Genomic DNA, 15,121 nt, shown 5'->3' with positions numbered 1-15,121 from the left:
TGAGTAAGATTAGCGACCCTAGTGGCCGACACAAACACCGGGCCCATCTAGGAGTGGCACTGCAGTGTCACGCAGGATGGCCCTTCCAAAAAACCCTCCCCAAACAGCACATGACGCAAAGAAAAAAAGAGGCGCAATGAGGTAGCTGACTGTGTGAGTAAGATTAGCGACCCTAGTGGCCGACACACACACCGGGCACATCTAGGAGTGGCACTGCAGTGTCACGCAGGATGTCCCTTCCAAAAAACCCTCCCCAAACAGCACATGACGCAAAGAAAAAAAGAGGCGCAATGAGGTAGCTGACTGTGTGAGAAAGATAAGCGACCCTAGTGGCCGACACAAACACCGGGCCCATCTAGGAGTGGCACTGCAGTGTCACGCAGGATGTCCCTTCCAAAAAACCCTCCCCAATCAGCACATGATGCAAAGAAAAAGAAAAGAAAAAAGAGGTGCAAGATGGAATTATCCTTGGGCCCTCCCACCCACCCTTATGTTGTATAAACAAAACAGGACATGCACACTTTAACCAACCCATCATTTCAGTGACAGGGTCTGCCACACGACTGTGACTGATATGACGGGTTGGTTTGGACCCCCCCCAAAAAAGAAGCAATTAATCTCTCCTTGCACAAACTGGCTCTACAGAGGCAAGATGTCCACCTCATCTTCACCCTCCGATATATCACCGTGTACATCCCCCTCCTCACAGATTATCAATTCGTCCCCACTGGAATCCACCATCTCAGCTCCCTGTGTACTTTGTGGAGGCAATTGCTGCTGGTCAATGTCTCCGCGGAGGAATTGATTATAATTCATTTTAATGAACATCATCTTCTCCACATTTTCTGGATGTAACCTCGTACGCCGATTGCTGACAAGGTGAGCGGCGGCACTAAACACTCTTTCGGAGTACACACTTGTGGGAGGGCAACTTAGGTAGAATAAAGCCAGTTTGTGCAAGGGCCTCCAAATTGCCTCTTTTTCCTGCCAGTATAAGTACGGACTGTGTGACGTGCCTACTTGGATGCGGTCACTCATATAATCCTCCACCATTCTATCAATGTTGAGAGAATCATATGCAGTGACAGTAGACGACATGTCCGTAATCGTTGTCAGGTCCTTCAGTCCGGACCAGATGTCAGCATCAGCAGTCGCTCCAGACTGCCCTGCATCACCGCCAGCGGGTGGGTTCGGAATTCTGAGCCTTTTCCTCGCACCCCCAGTTGCGGGAGAATGTGAAGGAGGAGATGTTGACAGGTCGCGTTCCGCTTGACTTGACAATTTTGTCACCAGCAGGTCTTTCAACCCCAGCAGACCTGTGTCTGCCGGAAAGAGAGATCCAAGGTAGGCTTTAAATCTAGGATCGAGCACGGTGGCCAAAATGTAGTGCTCTGATTTCAACAGATTGACCACCCGTGAATCCTTGTTAAGCGAATTAAGGGCTGCATCCACAAGTCCCACATGCCTAGCGGAATCGCTCCGTGTTAGCTCCTTCTTCAATGCCTCCAGCTTCTTCTGCAAAAGCCTGATGAGGGGAATGACCTGACTCAGGCTGGCAGTGTCTGAACTGACTTCACGTGTGGCAAGTTCAAAGGGCATCAGAACCTTGCACAACGTTGAAATCATTCTCCACTGCACTTGAGACAGGTGCATTCCATCTCCTATATCGTGCTCAATTGTATAGGCTTGAATGGCCTTTTGCTGCTCCTCCAACCTCTGAAGCATATAGAGGGTTGAATTCCACCTCGTTACCACTTCTTGCTTCAGATGATGGCAGGGCAGGTTCAGTAGTTTTTGGTGGTGCTCCAGTCTTCTGTACGTGGTGCCTGTACGCCGAAAGTGTCCCGCAATTTTTCTGGCCACCGACAGCATCTCTTGCACGCCCCTGTCGTTTTTTAAAAAATTCTGCACCACCAAATTCAAGGTATGTGCAAAACATGGGACGTGCTGGAATTTGCCCATATTTAATGCACACACAATATTGCTGGCGTTGTCCGATGCCACAAATCCACAGGAGAGTCCAATTGGGGTAAGCCATTCCGCGATGATCTTCCTCAGTTGCCGTAAGAGGTTTTCAGCTGTGTGCGTATTCTGGAAAGCGGTGATACAAAGCGTAGCCTGCCTAGGAAAGAGTTGGCGTTTGCGAGATGCTGCTACTGGTGCCGCCGCTGCTGTTCTTGCGGCGGGAGTCCATACATCTACCCAGTGGGCTGTCACAGTCATATAGTCCTGACCCTGCCCTGCTCCACTTGTCCACATGTCCGTGGTTAAGTGGACATTGGGTACAACTGCATTTTTTAGGACACTGGTGAGTCTTTTTCTGACGTCCGTGTACATTCTCGGTATCGCCTGCCTAGAGAAGTGGAACCTAGATGGTATTTGGTAACGGGGGCACACTGCCTCAATAAATTGTCTAGTTCCCTGTGAACTAACGGCGGATACCGGACACACGTCTAACACCAACATAGTTGTCAAGGACTCAGTTATCCGCTTTGCAGTAGGATGACTGCTGTGATATTTCATCTTCCTCGCAAAGGACTGTTGAACAGTCAATTGCTTACTGGAAGTAGTACAAGTGGGCTTACGACTTCCCCTCTGGGATGACCATCGACTCCCAGCGGCAACAACAGCAGCGCCAGCAGCAGTAGGCGTTACACGCAAGGATGCATCGGAGGAATCCCAGGCAGGAGAGGACTCGTCAGACTTGCCAGTGACATGGCCTGCAGGACTATTGGCATTCCTGGGGAAGGAGGAAATTGACACTGAGGGAGTTGGTGGGGTGGTTTGCGTGAGCTTGGTTACAAGAGGAAGGGATTTACTGGTCAGTGGACTGCTTCCGCTGTCACCCAAAGTTTTTGAACTTGTCACTGACTTATTATGAATGCGCTGCAGGTGACGTATAAGGGAGGATGTTCCGAGGTGGTTAACGTCCTTACCCCTACTTATTACAGCTTGACAAAGGGAACACACGGCTTGACACCTGTTGTCCGCATTTCTGGTGAAATACCTCCACACCGAAGAGCTGATTTTTTTGGTATTTTCACCTGGCATGTCAACGGCCATATTCCTCCCACGGACAACAGGTGTCTCCCCGGGTGCCTGACTTAAACAAACCACCTCACCATCAGAATCCTCCTGGTCAATTTCCTCCCCAGCGCCAGCAACACCCATATCCTCCTCATCCTGGTGTACTTCAACACTGACATCTTCAATCTGACTATCAGGAACTGGACTGCGGGTGCTCCTTCCAGCACTTGCAGGGGGCATGCAAATAGTGGAAGGCGCATGCTCTTCACGTCCAGTGTTGGGAAGGTCAGGCATCGCAAACGACACAATTGGACTCTCCTTGTGGATTTGGGATTTCAAAGAACGCACAGTTCTTTGCGGTGCTTTTGCCAGCTTGAGTCTTTTCAGTTTTCTAGCGAGAGGCTGAGTGCTTCCATCCTCATGTGAAGCTGAACCACTAGCCATGAACATAGGCCAGGGCCTCAGCCGTTCCTTGCCACTCCGTGTGGTAAATGGCATATTGGCAAGTTTACGCTTCTCCTCCGACAATTTTATTTTAGGTTTTGGAGTCCTTTTTTTTCTGATATTTGGTGTTTTGGATTTGACATGCTCTGTACTATGACATTGGGCATCGGCCTTGGCAGACGACGTTGCTGGCATTTCATCGTCTCGGCCATGACTAGTGGCAGCAGCTTCAGCACGAGGTGGAAGTGGATCTTGATCTTTCCCTAATTTTGGAACCTCAACTTTTTTGTTCTCCATATTTTATAGGCAGAACTAAAAGGCACCTCAGGTAAACAATGGAGATGGATGGATTGGATACTAGTATACAATTATGGACGGACTGCCACGGTTAGGTGGTATAAAAAAACCACGGTTAGGTGGTATATATTATAATAATAATACAATTATGGATGGACGGACTGCCTGCCGACTGCCGACACAGAGGTAGCCACAGCCGTGAACTACCGCACTGTACACTGGTTGATAAAGAGATAGTAGTATACTCGTAACAACTAGTATGACACTATGACGACGGTATAAAGAAAGAAAAAAAAATACCACAGTTAGGTGGTATATATTATAATAATAATACAATTATGGATGGACGGACTGCCTGCCGACTGCCGACACAGAGGTAGCCACAGCCGTGAACTACCGCACTGTACACTGGTTGATAAAGAGATAGTAGTATACTCGTAACAACTAGTATGACACTATGACGACGGTATAAAGAAAGAAAAAAAAATACCACAGTTAGGTGGTATATATTATAATAATAATACAATTATGGATGGACGGACTGCCTGCCGACTGCCGACACAGAGGTAGCCACAGCCGTGAACTACCGCACTGTACACTGGTTGATAAAGAGATAGTAGTATACTCGTAACAACTAGTATGACACTATGACGACGGTATAAAGAAAGAAAAAAAAATACCACAGTTAGGTGGTATATATTATAATAATAATACAATTATGGATGGACGGACTGCCTGCCGACTGCCGACACAGAGGTAGCCACAGCCGTGAACTACCGCACTGTACACTGGTTGATAAAGAGATAGTAGTATACTCGTAACAACTAGTATGACACTATGACGACGGTATAAAGAATGAAAAAAAAACCACGGTTAGGTGGTATATATTATAATAATAATACAATTATGGATGGACGGACTGCCTGCCGACTGCCGACACAGAGGTAGCCACAGCCGTGAACTACCGCACTGTACACTGGTTGATAAAGAGATAGTAGTATACTCGTAACAACTAGTATGACACTATGACGACGGTATAAAGAATGAAAAAAAAACCACGGTTAGGTGGTATATATTATAATAATAATACAATTATGGATGGACGGACTGCCTGCCGACTGCCGACACAGAGGTAGCCACAGCCGTGAACTACCGCACTGTACACTGGTTGATAAAGAGATAGTAGTATACTCGTAACAACTAGTATGACACTATGACGACGGTATAAAGAAAGAAAAAAAAATACCACAGTTAGGTGGTATATATTATAATAATAATACAATTATGGATGGACGGACTGCCTGCCGACTGCCGACACAGAGGTAGCCACAGCCGTGAACTACCGCACTGTACACTGGTTGATAAAGAGATAGTAGTATACTCGTAACAACTAGTATGACACTATGACGACGGTATAAAGAATGAAAAAAAAACCACGGTTAGGTGGTATATATTATAATAATAATACAATTATGGATGGACGGACTGCCTGCCGACTGCCGACACAGAGGTAGCCACAGCCGTGAACTACCGCACTGTACACTGGTTGATAAAGAGATAGTAGTATACTCGTAACAACTAGTATGACACTATGACGACGGTATAAAGAAAGAAAAAAAAATACCACAGTTAGGTGGTATATATTATAATAATAATACAATTATGGATGGACGGACTGCCTGCCGACTGCCGACACAGAGGTAGCCACAGCCGTGAACTACCGCACTGTACACTGGTTGATAAAGAGATAGTAGTATACTCGTAACAACTAGTATGACACTATGACGACGGTATAAAGAATGAAAAAAAAACCACGGTTAGGTGGTATATATTATAATAATAATACAATTATGGATGGACGGACTGCCTGCCGACTGCCGACACAGAGGTAGCCACAGCCGTGAACTACCGCACTGTACACTGGTTGATAAAGAGATAGTAGTATACTCGTAACAACTAGTATGACACTATGACGGTATAAAGAATGAAAAAAAAACCACGGTTAGGTGGTATATATTATAATAATAATACAATTATGGATGGACGGACTGCCTGCCGACTGCCGACACAGAGGTAGCCACAGCCGTGAACTACCGCACTGTACACTGGTTGATAAAGAGATAGTAGTATACTCGTAACAACTAGTATGACACTATGACGACGGTATAAAGAAAGAAAAAAAAATACCACGGTTAGGTGGTATATATTGTAATACAATTATGGATGGACGGACTGCCTGCCGAGTTCCGACTGCCGACACAGAGGTAGCCACAGCCGTGAACTACCGCACTGTACTGTGTCTGCTGCTAATATAGACTGGTTGATAAAGAGATAGTATACAATACATACAACAATATACTACTATACTGGTGGTCAGGCACTGGTCACCACTAGTCACACTGGCAGTGGCACTCCTGCAGCAAAAGTGTGCACTGTTTAATTTTAAATTAATATAATATTATGTACTCCTGGGGGCTCCTGCTATAACAACCTGCAGTGCTCCCCAGTCTCCCCCACAATTATTATAAGCTTTGCCTTTTATACATTGATGTGCAGCACACTGGGCTGAGCTGAGTGCACACAGACTGAGTCACACTGTGTGACTGCTGTGTATCGTTTTTTTCAGGCAGAGAACGGATATAGCAGAGAACGGATATATTAAATAAAAGTTAACTTAACAACAACTGCACTGGTCACTGTGGTAAACTCTGTCTGACTCTGCACAATCTCTCTCTCTCTTCTAATCTAATTTCTAATGGAGAGGACGCCAGCCACGTCCTCTCCCTATCAATCTCAATGCACGTGTGAAAATGGCGGCGACGCGCGGCTCCTTATATAGAATCCGAGTCTCGCGAGAATCCGACAGCGTCATGATGACGTTCGGGCGCGCTCGGGTTAACCGAGCAAGGCGGGAGGATCCGAGTCTGCTCGGACCCGTAAAAAAAACATGAAGTTCGTGCGGGTTCGGTTTCAGAGAAACCGAACCCGCTCATCTCTAATTTAAAGCAGACCTTTCACCAAAACATACTAGAATCTCTATTATCGCTGGGTTGCACCAGTTGGCGGCCAATTCTTTTTTTTTTTTTATGAAACATTGGCATCACTGAGACACTGCATGATTAATATTCTTAAGTCTAATTTATATTCATGAGATCTTGGGTCCAAGTGAATGTACAGGTTACAGTCTCATGAATATTAGGTCAATTCAAGAAATGCATGATTCCACTGAAAGAGAAGTCCAAGATCAGCAGAAGAAAAGCCAGCATTCAACAGAAAGGGGAATGCATTTTCCTTCACCAATGAAAAGACCTGAGTCCCAGGTTATTTAGCAGTCTCGTGAATATTCATACTTCCCTCAGTTAGGCTTGACCCATGTGGACATGGAGAATTTCCGCAAAACTTCTGATGCTCTGTATTCTTTGTGAAGGTACTTTTCACTATAGCCAGCAACACCAACATCATTATCATCTTCACTTTTAAATAAGAATAAATGAGTCAGTACAGTGGTACAGTGGTTAGTCTTGCTACCTCACAGCACTGGGGTCATGAGTTTGATTCCCGACAAGGCCTTATCTGTGTGGTATTTGTATGGTGTTCCCATGTTTGCATTAGTTTCCTCCCGGTACTCCGGTAGGGTGCAGCATCGGATCATCTGCGACACCATCAGCCAGCTGCATTATCCATGGGGTCAAGCAAGCTTACCGTCAGCCCCCCGCAGGTCCTACCAAGTGGCCAGGAAGTCTCTTTCCTCCGATGGAGAGACAAGCTTCATCCTTCCCCCACAACTGCAGCAACAAACCTTTGTTTTGGGAAACAGAGGACATCGCTACCCCCTAAACATCCCTAAATGGCAGCTGCTGAAGATCTGTGTGGTCCGCCGCATACCTGTACATGCGATGTTGGGTAATCTGAGACCATGTCCCAGCAGAGAAACAAGGGTTCTTCCCCCAGACCAGTGGTGGTTTTAGGCGCGGGCTAGTGGGTTAGAATGGACTAATTTGAGTAAGCTCTCACATGCCATGAAATGTCTGTCATCGGAATGGGCTGTAAAGTAATAGTCTGTGATTACAGCATAATATCTGTGTGTGGGACAAGTCTTCAAGTGAAACCACAAAACTGTATCACATCATGCATGTCGACAGTCTCCTGCCGACAGGATAAATGTTGACATTATGACTGTCAACATACCATACTACACCCTTCTTGATACCCACAAGATGAGACAAGGAAGATTAGCAACAAGGAGGAATCAAAAGGGAGGAATCTAAACAAATGCCCCTTTTCCTCACCTAAATACTGCAAATGCACCAAAGTGCATGTTTCTGACCATGACAGGGAAAAATAATAAAAACCATTTAAGGGATAAAATTTTATATTTCAAAGCCGCAATTTGCACAAATAAATTCTTCAAAAACTGTGGCGTTGTAAGCTTCTTCAGTAGTGAGAAAACTTTTAATGGCTACAGAATGCTTGATTAATAGGCCAATATATACAAGCACAGGGGACCCACAAAGCAAAATATGGTGCCTAAAACCCAACAACCAGCCTTTGTGTTTTAGAAGCACAGCATCAACTACTATTGTTGTCTTCTAATATCCCATTGTGAGATTCTACATCAAGCACATAAGGATACTGTATTCATTTGTGTACATCAGAGGCGGGTGTGGTTTGTTAGATAGAATAGAGTTAGGTCGACAGTGTCTAGGTCGGCATGAAAAAATGTCGACATGAGTTTTAACCAAAAAATTGGGTGTCATTCTCTTCGTAGAGTGACAAGGAACCTCAATTAGTGCACCGTGTACCCTCGCATGGCTCGCGAGCTTCAGGCATGGTATCTCGCTGCGCTCGGCACAGGTTGACGTTCCCAATTGTAGTCCACGTGGATCGTAATGTATGAAAAAGTAAAAAAAAAATGATTTCAAAAACAAAAATCATGTCGACCTTTTGTCAGGTCGACCAAGAGTCCCTGTCAACCTAGAAACCATGTCGACCTACTTACTGTCAACCAATAGTAGTCGACCTAGACACTGTCGACCTAAGTCTTGTCGACCTAGAGACCGGATCACATCAGGGGCATGTAAAGGCTGGCTGGACCAGTTAGTCATTTTACTGTAGCCAGTTTTAAGTCTTGGCGGACTTCAGTCTTTATAAAAAAACACTTTTAATGATTACCACACGCACAATTTCCAGTTTTACAGATACAGTACAATGGACTAGTGATGAGCGGGTTCGGTTCCTCGGAAACCGAACCCCCCCGAACTTCACTTATTTTACACGGGTCCGAGGCATACTCGGATTCTCCCATATGGCTCGGTTAACCCGAGCGCGCCCGAACGTCATCATCCCGCTGTCGGATTCTCGCGAGATTCGGATTCTGTATAAGGAGCCGCGCGTCGCCGCCATTTTCACTCGTGCATTGGAAATGTTAGGGAGAGGACGTGGCTGGCGTCCTCTCCGTTTGTGCTTATTGCTTAATTGTGGGGACTGGGGAGCAGCTGTATTATATAGGAGGAGTACAGTGCAGAGTTTTGCTGATCAGTGACCACCAGTTTTATCCGTTCTCTGCCTGAAAAACGCTCCATATCTGTGCTCAGTGTGCTGCATATATCTGTGCTCACACTGCTTTATTGTGGGGACTGGGGACCAGCAGTATTATATAGGAGGAGTACAGTGCAGAGTTTTGCTGACCAGTGACCACCAGTATACGTTGTCTGCCTGAAAAATGCTCCATATCTGTGCTCAGTGTGCTGCATATATCTGTGCTCACACTGCTTTATTGTTGGTACTGGGGACCACCAGTATATTATATTGGAGGAGTACAGTGCAGAGTTTTGCTGACCAGTGACCACCAGTATATATAGCAGTACGGTACGGAAGGCCACTGCTCTACCTACCTCTGTGTCATCAAGTATACTATCCATATAGATTCTATACCTGTGGTGCATTTTAGTTTTGCAGTTTGCTGACAGTGACCACCAGTATATATAGCAGTACGGTACGGAAGGCCACTGCTCTACCTACCTCTGTGTCATCAAGTATACTATCCATCTAGATTCTATACCTGTGGTGCATTCTAGTTTTGCAGTTTGCTGATAGTGACCACCAGTATATATAGCAGTACGGTACAGAAGGCCACTGCTCTACCTACCTCTGTGTCGTCAAGTATACTATCCATCTAGATTCTATACCTGTGGTGCATTTTAGTTTTGCAGTTTGCTGACAGTGACCACCAGTATATATAGCAGTACGGTACGGAAGGCCACTGCTCTACCTACCTCTGTGTCGTCAAGTATTCTATCCATCTAGATTCTATACCTGTGGTGCATTTTAGTTTTGCAGTTTGCTGACAGTGACCACCAGTATATATAGCAGTACGGTACGAAAGGCCACTGCTCTACCTACCTCTGTGTCGTCAAGTATACTATCCATCTAGATTCTATACCTGTGGTGCATTTTAGTTTTGCAGTTTGCTGACAGTGACCACTAGTATATATAGCAGTACGGTACGGAAGGCCACTGCTCTACCTACCTCTATGTCGTCAAGTATACTATCCATCTAGATTCTATACCTGTGGTGCATTTTAGTTTTGCAGTTTGCTGACAGTGACCACCAGTATATATAGCAGTACGGTAAGGAAGGCCACTGCTCTACCTACCTCTGTGTCGTCAAGTATACTTTCCATCTAGATTCTATACCTGTGGTGCATTTTAGTTTTGCAGTTTGCTGACAGTGACCACCAGTATATATAGCAGTACGGTACGGAAGGCCACTGCTCTACCTACCTCTGTGTCATCAAGTATACTATCCATATAGATTCTATACCTGTGGTGCATTTTAGTTTTGCAGTTTGCTGACAGTGACCACCAGTATATATAGCAGTACGGTACGGAAGGCCACTGCTCTACCTACCTCTGTGTCATCAAGTATACTATCCATCTAGATTCTATACCTGTGGTGCATTTTAGTTTTGCAGTTTGCTGACAGTGACCACCAGTATATATTAGAGATGAGCGGGTTCGGTTTCTTTGAATCCGAACCCGCACGAACTTCACTTTTTTTTTCACGGGTCCGAGCGACTCGGATCTTCCCGCCTTGCTCGGTTAACCCGAGCGCGCCCGAACGTCATCATGACGCTGTCGGATTCTCGCGAGACTCGGATTCTATATAAGGAGCCGCGCGTCGCCGCCATTTTCACACGTGCATTGAGATTGATAGGGAGAGGACGTGGCTGGCGTCCTCTCCATTAGAATAGATTAGAAGAGAGAGAGAGAGAGAGAGAGAGATTGTGCAGACAGAGTTTACCACAGTGACCAGTGCAGTTGTTGTTAAGTTAACTTTTATTTAATATATCCGTTCTCTGCTATATCCGTTCTCTGCCTGAAAAAAACGATACACAGCAGTCACACAGTGTGACTCAGTCTGTGTGCACTCAGCTCAGCCCAGTGTGCTGCACATCAATGTATAAAAGCTTATAATAATTGTGGGGGAGACTGGGGAGCACTGCAGGTTGTTATAGCAGGAGCCAGGAGTACATAATATTATATTAATTTAAAATTAAACAGTGCACACTTTTGCTGCAGGAGTGCCACTGCCAGTGTGACTAGTGGTGACCAGTGCCTGACCACCAGTATAGTAGTATATTGTTGTATACTATCTCTTTATCAACCAGTCTATATTAGCAGCAGACACAGTACAGTGCGGTAGTTCACGGCTGTGGCTACCTCAGTGTCGGCAGTCGGCACTCGGCAGGCAGTCCGTCCATCCATAATTGTATAATTATATACCACCTAACCGTGGTATTTTTCTTTCTTTCTTTATACCGTCGTCATAGTCATACTAGTTGTTACGAGTATACTATTATCTCTTTATCAACCAGTGTACAGTGCGGTAGTTCACGGCTGTGGCTACCTCTGTGTCGGCAGTCGGCAGGCAGTCCGTCCATCCATAATTGTATTATTATAATATATACCACCTAACCGTGGTTTTTTTTTCATTCTTTATACCGTCATAGTGTCATACTAGTTGTTACGAGTATACTACTATCTCTTTATCAACCAGTGTACAGTGCGGTAGTTCACGGCTGTGGCTACCTCTGTGTCGGCAGTCGGCAGGCAGTCCGTCCATCCATAATTGTATTATAATATATACCACCTAACCGTGGTTTTTTTTTCATTCTTTATACCGTCATAGTGTCATACTAGTTGTTACGAGTATACTACTATCTCTTTATCAACCAGTGTACAGTGCGGTAGTTCACGGCTGTGGCTACCTCTGTGTCGGCAGTCGGCAGGCAGTCCGTCCATCCATAATTGTATTATAATATATACCACCTAACCGTGGTTTTTTTTTCATTCTTTATACCGTCATAGTCAGTCATACTAGTTGTTACGAGTATACTACTATCTCTTTATCAACCAGTGTACAGTGCGGTAGTTCACGGCTGTGGCTACCTCTGTGTCGGCACTCGGCAGGCAGTCCGTCCATCCATAATTGTATTATAATATATACCACCTAACCGTGGTTTTTTTTTCATTCTTTATACCGTCATAGTCAGTCATACTAGTTGTTACGAGTATACTACTATCTCTTTATCAACCAGTGTACAGTGCGGTAGTTCACGGCTGTGGCTACCTCTGTGTCGGCACTCGGCAGCCCGTCCATAATTGTATATACCAGTGACCTAACCGTGGTTTTTTTTTCTTTCTTTATACATACATACTAGTTACGAGTATACTATCTCTTTATCAACCAGTCTATATATTAGCAGCAGACACAGTACAGTGCGGTAGTTCACGGCTGTGGCTACCTCTGTGTCGGCACTCGGCAGCCCGTCCATAATTGTATATACCACCTAACCGTGGTTTTTTTTTCTTTCTTTATACATACATACTAGTTACGAGTATACTATCTCTTTATCAACCAGTCTATATATTAGCAGCAGACACAGTACAGTGCGGTAGTTCACGGCTGTGGCTACCTCTGTGTCGGCACTCGGCAGCCCGTCCATAATTGTATACTAGTATCCAATCCATCCATCTCCATTGTTTACCTGAGGTGCCTTTTAGTTGTGCCTATTAAAATATGGAGAACAAAAATGCCACTCCTAGATGGGCCCGGTGTTTGTGTCGGCCACTAGGGTCGCTAATCTTACTCACACAGCTACCTCATTGCGCCTCTTTTTTTCTTTGCGTCATGTGCTGTTTGGGGAGGGTTTTTTGGAAGGGACATCCTGCGTGACACTGCAGTGCCACTCCTAGATGGGCCCGGTGTTTGTGTCGGCCACTAGGGTCGCTTATCTTACTCACACAGCGACCTCGGTGCAAATTTTAGGACTAAAAATAATATTGTGAGGTGTGAGGTATTCAGAATAGACTGAAAATGAGTGTAAATTATGGTTTTTGAGGTTAATAATACTTTGGGATCAAAATGACCCCCAAATTCTATGATTTAAGCTGTTTTTTAGTGTTTTTGGAAAAAAACACCCGAATCCAAAACACACCCGAATCCGACAAAAATAATTCGGTGAGGTTTTGCCAAAACGCGTTCGAACCCAAAACACGGCCGCGGAACCGAACCCAAAACCAAAACACAAAACCCGAAAAATTTCAGGCGCTCATCTCTAGTATATATAGCAGTATGGTATGGAAGGCCACTGCTCTACCTACCTCTGTGTCGTCAAGTATACTATCCATCTAGATTCTATACCTGTGGTGCATTTTAGTTTTGCAGTTTGCTGACAGTGACCACCAGTATATATAGCAGTACGGTACGGAAGGCCACTGCTCTACCTACCTCTGTGTCGTCAAGTATACTATCCATCTAGATTCTATACCTGTGGTGCATTTTAGATTTGCAGTTTGCTGACAGTGACCACCAGTATATATAGCAGTACGGTACGGAAGGCCACTGCTCTACCTACCTCTGTGTCATCAAGTATACTATCCATCTAGATTCTATACCTGTGGTGCATTTTAGTTTTGCAGTTTGCTGACAGTGACCACCAGTATATATAGCAGTACGGTACGGAAGGCCACTGCTCTACCTACCTCTGTGTCGTCAAGTATACTATCCATCTAGATTCTATACCTGTGGTGCATTTTAGTTTTGCAGTTTGCTGACAGTGACCACCAGTATATATAGCAGTACGGTACGGAAGGCCACTGCTCTACCTACCTCTGTGTCGTCAAGTATACTATCCATCTAGATTCTATACCTGTGGTGCATTTTAGTTTTGCAGTTTGCTCCCAGTGACCACCAGTATATATTGCAGTACGGTACGAAAGGCCACTGCTCTACCTACCTCTGTGTCATCAAGTATACTATCCATCTAGATTCTATACCTGTGGTGCATTTTAGTTTTGCAGTTTGCTGACAGTGACCACCAGTATATATAGCAGTACGGTACGGAAGGCCACTGCTCTACCTACCTCTGTGTCGTCAAGTATACTATCCATCTAGATTCTATACCTGTGGTGCATTTTAGTTTTGCAGTTTGCTGACAGTGACCACCAGTATATATAGCAGTACGGTACGGAAGGCCACTGCTCTACCTACCTCTGTGTCGTCAAGTATACTATCCATCTAGATTCTATACCTGTGGTGCATTTTAGTTTTGCAGTTTGCTGACAGTGACCACCAGTATATATAGCAGTACGGTACGGAAGGCCACTGCTCTACCTACCTCTGTGTCGTCAAGTATACTATCCATCTAGATTCTATACCTGTGGTGCATTTTAGTTTTGCAGTTTGCTGACAGTGACCACCAGTATATATAGCAGTACGGTACGGAAGGCCACTGCTCTACCTACCTCTGTGTCGTCAAGTATACTATCCATCCATACCTGTGGTGCATTTCAGTTGTGCGCAGTATATATAGTAGTAGGCCATTGCTATTGATACTGGCATATAATTCCACACATTAAAAAATTGGGAACAAAAACGTGGAGGTTAAAATAGGGAAAGATCAAGATCCACTTCCACCTCGTGCTGAAGCTGCTGCCACTAGTCATGGCCGAGACGATGAAATGCCATCAACGTCGTCTGCCAAGGCCGATGCCCAATGTCATAGTAGAGAGCATGTAAAATCCAAAAAACAAAAGTTCAGTAAAATGACCCAAAGATCAAAATTGAAAGCGTCTGATGAGAAGCGTAAACTTGCCAATATGCCATTTATGACACGGAGTGGCAAGGAACGGCTGAGGCCCTGGCCTATGTTCATGGCTAGTGGTTCAGATTCACATGAGGATGGAAGCACTCATCCTCTCGCTAGAAAAATGAAAAGACTTAAGCTGGCGCACAGCAAAGAACTGTGCGTTCTTCTAAATCACAAATCCCCAAGGAGAGTCCAATTGT

Source organism: Pseudophryne corroboree, chromosome 10, assembly GCF_028390025.1.
Source record: "Pseudophryne corroboree isolate aPseCor3 chromosome 10, aPseCor3.hap2, whole genome shotgun sequence".
Classification (NCBI taxonomy): Eukaryota; Metazoa; Chordata; class Amphibia; order Anura; family Myobatrachidae; genus Pseudophryne; species Pseudophryne corroboree.
This window is presented reverse-complemented; position numbering follows the sequence as displayed.